We start from the raw sequence: 7,402 nt of genomic DNA on the forward strand, positions 1-7,402 counted from the left end.
GCTGCTCCGGTGGTTGGGTTAAGGATGGTGTCGATGATGTGGATCTGCGGTCATGGACGGGGCGTTAGAAGTTGCTCGGTAGGTTGGATGAGAGTGCGAGGAAGCGGATCTGAGCCCAGGGACTTGTGAGTTGTCAAAGCAGCCCCGGTAGGGTTGAGAATGGTATAGGCGAAGCTACTCCGGTAGGGTTGACGATGGTGTCGGTGAAGCGGCTCCGGTAGGGTTGAGGAAGGTGTTGGCGAATAGGATCAGAGGCCGTCGACGGGGGCGTCGGTGGGGCGGCTCCGAGAGGGTGTGGACGAAGCGTCTCCGGTGGGGAGTGCGAATGATTCGCGACAGATGCGCTGCGGTTGACGAGAGTACCGGCGAAGCAGATCCGGCGCCGTGGATAAGGCCGGCACTAAATGGGTTGTGGTACAATGGTGGATGAGTAGTCTACTTGTTTCTAGGGGAGGTGGGAGGGGTAGATGTGGCCGCAGAAGCAGATCCGGTGAGGTGAACATCGCTGGCAGTGAATGAGCTCTGGTACGCTGGTGGATGAGCAGTCTAGGGTTTTGAGAGGTGAGGGGTAGAAAGGCCGATGAAGTACAGACGATGTGATGTAAGATGGTCTGGTGCTATGGAGTTAGTCATTTTGGGGGGGAGGGGGAGAGGAAATGGGGGTGTCGTGTGGTGGGGGGAACCGGAAGTTACCGAAGTAGCCCCGACCTATTATGTAGATGAGGGTGCTATGGTAACTATTGGTCTCCGTGCACCAAGGACAAATGGGGAATTTCGCATGCTAAAGACTAGGTGGCGGAAAATTTAGAAGGAGGCGAGAGATTTTCCCGCCCGCGGGATCGTTCGTATCCAGTTTCAACTAATTTTGGACAGTGCAAGCGGGAAGGTCATGCAAGTCTGTGTACACGGGGCACACGTCAGTAGTTAATAACTAGTGTGAAGTCCACCCCAGAAACAAAAACAATAACTCGGGATGATGCGCCGATAACTTGGACATTCACACGGGCGCGGCCAATCGTATGGGTGTAGAGGCGCGTTCACAAAAAAGGGATCAAACGCTCAGCCTATGTATTTCTCGTGTAAATTGATAATTTAGTGCCATTGGTTATTTAATTTAAACATAATGCATTGACGTGTTAGTATAGAGGCGCACAAAAACAAATTGATATTGAAGTCCGCTACTTAAAAGTCTTACCTCATATGATTACATAACCTCCATTTCATAAATTGCGTACTCGTTGAATTCATATATGAATATTACATATATTACTTCATAATAATAGAACCTTAAATCATCCAAGACTAATGAATTTGAATGCAAGAGTAACAATGGTGCATGTACATGATAGCTACATTGGTTATTTGAAGAAACATCACTGTAACTTTGGCATGCACAACTGAAAAGGTTTATTTAGATATAAAAAAATGTGATAAGTGAGTGTCCAATCTTTATAGCGTTGAATCAATATTGTACCTTTGGCCACAATACGAAATGGATATTGATTTATGTTCAAGCGATGCAGGTCCACGATCGCTAGATAGTGATACGTGAATGAATTATGCAATCTCTCTCACACGCATACATATCTCATTTCCCTGTGGGCATCAGAATCACACACGCGCACATCATGTATTTCTCTCCCTCCGTCAAGGTTAGAATTCCTCTTTCTACCCCATCCTAAAAGTCTCTCACACAGAAACACACACGCTCTCTCTGCCGAACGCGCCCGCCCCTTTAATTCCACCCACCCACTGCCACTAATGTCTCAAAGTATAATTATGTCTCTCATACATATGCCTAAGGTTAACTTGAGTTCCGTAACCATATGAATACATACAATGGGATTCCAGCACAACACCTTTCGTTTTGAGATTTCGCTCTCTCTCTCTCTCTCTCTCACACACACACACACACACACACACACACACACACACACACACACACACATGCGCGCGCGCACATTGTTTCTCGCTTCATTTTTTTCGGCACTTGCATGCACACCGTTTGTTTATCTTCGTGATGCTTTAAATATGCCTCACACACATGCTATCTACCTATCCCTTAATATAGCTAGATATGTGTCACACAAACTCCTTCTCCCTACTAGCAAGATGCCCATGTGTTGCACGGAACATCAAGATGCATTTGTATGAGTAGTTTATCTTGTGGGAGAAAAGGATGAACGAGGGAATGCCTTATTTGCAAATGTGGAGAGGGGTGTGGGTATATTTTTGCAAAATTGCCATAGTTTCCTTCCTATCCGTCGGATACAAATCGGATGGCCTATATTGTAGGATGGCAGGAACACCATCATCACCAGCTCTGTTTTTTTATAAGAGTAGAGATATGTAAGTGTCATTGCCCCCCCACACACACCCACACACCCACACACACACACTTCCCAACATCGAAGGAGTAGGATGACACCTCGATCTTGATACTAATCTATCGACTGGGTTCTCTCTCAAACACACACACAAACACACACACACACACACACACACACACACACTACCCGACACCGAAGGAGTAGGGTGGCACCTCGATCTTGATAGTAATCTATCTACTCCTCTATCAAACACACACACATACACACACACTCGCTAGTTGTGCCTCTGTGCCTACCGCGCACACTCTTGATACGTCTTTCTCTCCCTCCCCCTCCCCCACCCCAACAATGACAGTAGAAGGGTGACAACTCGATCTCATCATAATCTGTCAATTGGTTTATCTCTCAAACATTGCATATCTTTGCCTCACTCAGTAGCCCCCTCGATATGTAGACTTCTCGCGCGCGCACAGCTGTAGTGACGATGACGCTGAACCCAGTGTGCCTCGTTTTTACCGGCCTCATGTGATAGTTTTCACCCTGTTTTCTGTTAATTAACAAGGCAACCTTTTCTTTGTTACTACTAGTGAATCTGAAATCATTCGGGGGAGACATAAAATATATCACTTCAACCCAATTATCGCAGTAGCTATTTTAAAAGAAACTAGCTAGATGCCCGTGCGTTGCACGGAACATCAAGATGCATTTGTATGAGTAGTTTATCTTGTGAGAGAAAAGGATGAATGGGGGAAGGCCTTATTTGCGAACATGGAGAGGGGAGTGGGTATATTTTTGCAAAATTGCCATAGTTTCCTTCCTATCCGTTAGATATAAATCCTACGGCCTATATTGCAGGATGGCACGCACACCATCATCACCAACTCTGTTTTCTACTCCCTCCGTTCCTAAATATTTGTCTTTTTAGAGATTTCAACAAGTGACTATACACAGAGCAAAATGAGTGAATCTACACTCTAAAATATGTCTACATACACATCTGTATGTGGTAATCCATTTGAAATCTGAAAAAGACAAATATTTAGGAATGGATGGAGTATAAGAGTAGACATGGAGATATATCTCCAGCATGGTCTACAACAAAAATGTGCTGGACTAGTTAGCGTCGGATGCTTGCAACGCGATGACATGAGTTCGAATTCTGTCTTTAACTTCAGATTTTTATATTATATATTACTTATTTAATATATACTTCTTTCGCTACTGTACTGACAGTGGAACCCACAGAGTACTTAGAATACAAGATTAAGGATGGACTTGTTTCTTTTTAACTTTCTGTATGAAGTTGTAGCCACCCTACAAGTCACGTGTACACTGTACATGCAATTAACTTTTTATAGAGGGACAATCATACACGCAATTAACTCAAATGGGTTGGATGTCACTCTATTATTTCCACCATAAGAGCATCTCCAACGGCAGCCGGCAAATTTCCTCCCGCTTCCTTCCGCGGAGGACGACATCAAATGCCAGCGGCATACATTTTCACAACTCTAACCAACCAGATGAAATTTGTGCAAACACGGACTGATTTCATATAAGCATGAAGGATTTCGTATAAAAAAGCCTGATCTTCATATAAACATGATAGATTTCATTACATTTACATGAACTAAGCGGTGCTAATCCGGCTCTCTTGGTATAATTAATACTCCCTCCATTCAGAAATACTTGTCCTAGAAATGGATGTATCTAGACTAACTTTAGTTATAGATACATACAATTTATCCATTCTTAGAACAAATATTTCCCGCCAGCTGGAGAGGGAGTACATAATCTAAATGGCCGCCCGCGGATCGCTTTGTCTTCCTCATGTCCGGCAGACACTTGTGGGGTCGACGATGGTCCTCGGAAGAGACGAAGCAGCAAAGAAATCACCTGAATGCGCAGTCTCGCCCCGGCGGTGGCCTTCATGGGACCCAAGTGGTGGCGGCCTCCCATGTTCTACTTCTCCTCGATGATGGCGGCGGACACGGAGAATCTGGCCACCGACTTGTCGCTCTCCATGCACCCGGCTTCTGTCTCTGCCTACATGGCGCTGCCACAGGCATGGGAGGCGCGGCCGCAGGCACGGGAGGCGCGCCCGCAAACACGGGAGGGGCGGCCACCACAGACACTGGTGGCGTGGTACGACGCGACAGTGATGATGCCCGTACCGGTGTGCTCGCTGCCATGCCGGCGTGGAGCAACTTGCCACTCCTCATCGAGTTGAACTTGTCGGATATTGGGTTCCGGCAAAACCCTTAAGGTTTGAACATTGGGGTGCGCACGAAGATCTTCTCCCTACCGATACACGCCCTCATCCTCGTCGCGATCCCTAAGCTAGATCGATGAACAACACAAGAGACACGAGGTCTATACTGGTTCGGGCCACCGTTGTGGTGTAATACCCTAATCTAGTGTGTGGTGTGGTGGATTGCCTCTTGGGCTGATGATGAACAGTACAAAGGAAGAAAAACCTCGCGAGGAGAGGTGTTCTTGTGCTTTGTGGTGTGCTTGAGGAGGAATCGATCCGTCCCTCCTATGGTGGTGGCTAGCCCTATATATAGAGGCCCTGGTGCTCTTCCCAAATATTGAGCGGGAAGGGATACAACAGCGGCCATTCTGAAAGGGGACAACTAGTACAAGCTATCCTGACTAAAGGTGGTCTTCTCCTGTCAAAGGTGCTGGTGATGACGCCATCTTGGACTCCACGGTGACCTCCGTCCTGCCGTCCTGCTGGTCTTGGTCTCGTTGCACCGATATGGAAACCTTTGCCTGATGCCTCGGTACTCCGCGCCTGCGCTTGCCTCCTTTGCACCAAAGAGGAAACGAGGACACTGCACAGGCTGGCGCCCGCCTGGCCTTGATCATCATGGCTTGCGTCACGGGAACCTCGCGAGGTACCCCTTGCCTTGATCTCTCCGCCTCCTTGCGAGCCTGCCTAGTGAGGCCACTCCTGAGGAGGCCTTGTGTCGCCCGCCCCGCGAGGCTTGGCCCCTCGCGAGGGTCTAGAGTGTTTGGCTGATGAAGATGGACTGTACTGGGCCACCAATTGAGCTGCGCAGCAGGCCGCAGGGAAGCAAGTCTGGGGACCCCCTGAGGGAGTCTTGGATTAAGAGGTCCTCGGACAGCCGGACTATATACTTTAGCCGGACTGTTGGACTATGAAGATACAAGATTGAAGACTTCATCCCGTGTCCGGATGGGACTCTCCTTTGCGTGGAAGGCAAGCTTGGATATTCGGATATGTAGATTTCCTTCTCTGTAACCTACTTTGTGTAACCCTAGCCCCCTCCGGATATAAACCGGAGGGTTTAGTCTGTAGGACAACAACAATCATAATCATAGGCTAGCTTCTAGGGTTTAGCCTCTACGATCTTGTGGTAGATCAACTCTTGTAATACTCATATCATTAAGATCAATCAAGTAGGAAGTAGGGTATTACCTCCATCGAGAGGGCCCGAACCTGGGTAAAACACCGTGTCCTCTGCCTCCTGTTACCATTAGCCTTAGACGCACAGTTCGGGACCCCCTACCGGAGATCCGCCGATTTTGACACTGACATTGGTGCTTTCATTGAGAGTTCCACTATGTCATCGTGGTAAGGCTTGATGGCTCCTTCAATCATCTTCAACAATGCAGTCCAGGGGGAGGTTTTCCTTCCCGGACAGATCTTCGTATTCGGAGGCTTCGTACTGCAGGCCGATTCGCTTGGCCATCTGGAGCAGATCAATAGCTACGCCCCTAGCCATCAGGTCAGGTTTGGAAGCTTAAACTATACTGCCAACATCCGCGGAGACTTGATCTTCGATGGATTCGATCCCAGGCTGGGTGCGCCGAACGGTCGCGACGGGCATGACTTTGATCTGCCGTCGGACAGTATTCGGCAGATCGCACATGCGGTGGCACCAAGAATCAATCCAGAGCAGATCGTGCCTTCTGAAGGCGGGTGGATGAACCCCGTCACAGAGGCCGCACCCTCATCGGCGTCGGAGCCGAACACTGATCCCACCTCCTGTGAGGGTGGTGTCATCGGACCCTCGGACTCGTCTCCGGTTTCAGGATCCGAACCGCGTGCGTCCGTGCCTATCGAATCGGACTGGGCACCTGTCATGGAGTTCACTGCCGTGGATATTTTTCAGCACTCCCCCTTAGGAGACGTGCTAAACTCATTAAGGTCTCTTTCCTTGTCGAGAGATCCCTGGCCGAACTATGTCCGGCTCGAGTGGTAAGCAGACGACGAAAAAATTCGTTCCCCACCCACCGCCCACTTAATAGCCATTGTCGATGACTTAACCGACGTGCTTGACTTCAACTCTGAAGACATCGATGGTATGGACGACGATGCAGGAGAAGAACAGGAACGACCGCCCATAGGGCGCTGGACAGCCACCTCATCATATGATATATACATGGTGGGGCACACCAAAAGAAGGCGATGGTGACGATGCAACAAAGGGTAATCCCCTTGATAAGCCACCAAAGCGGTGCCGTAGACGCCACCCTAAATCCCGCCACAGTGACAACAGCGCAAGAAATAATAACACCCCGGTTGACTCCAAAGGAAACGATGACCCCATGGACCCAGCGATGGATCAGGATGAGCCAAGGGACGATGAGCATAGTCCGGAGCCGACGTCAGATGGCGCGGATCCCGGGGGTAACATTCACCAACCTGTCTCCGGAGAAGAGAACAGCCCGGACGATGATGCAATCATCATCCCAGAAAATCTCTTGGAACAAGAGTCCTCCACAGAAGGCTTATCACCACCACGAGGAGCCTAAAGAAGCAGAAGCAAAGGCTTAAGGCCGCGCAGGATACGCTCAACCGCAGGTGGAACAAAGTGCTCGACACAGAAGAAAAATACGGCGATGATCGTCACACAAAGATCTATCCAAAGCGCAAGCTGCTGCCCGAATTCGACGACGAGGCCGTAGAGCCCATTCAGCGAAAAACAACTGATCAGCCGGAACGACCGTCCCATGGCCGTGACAGGACGGCTAATGATGCCGCACACAACCCAGCACACGATTTACGTGAGCTCCTGGACAAAAAGTCCGGTATGGCCAGA

The sequence above is a fragment of the Triticum dicoccoides genome, chromosome 4B, assembly GCF_002162155.2.
Source record: "Triticum dicoccoides isolate Atlit2015 ecotype Zavitan chromosome 4B, WEW_v2.0, whole genome shotgun sequence".
In the NCBI taxonomy this organism is placed as follows: Eukaryota; Viridiplantae; Streptophyta; class Magnoliopsida; order Poales; family Poaceae; genus Triticum; species Triticum dicoccoides.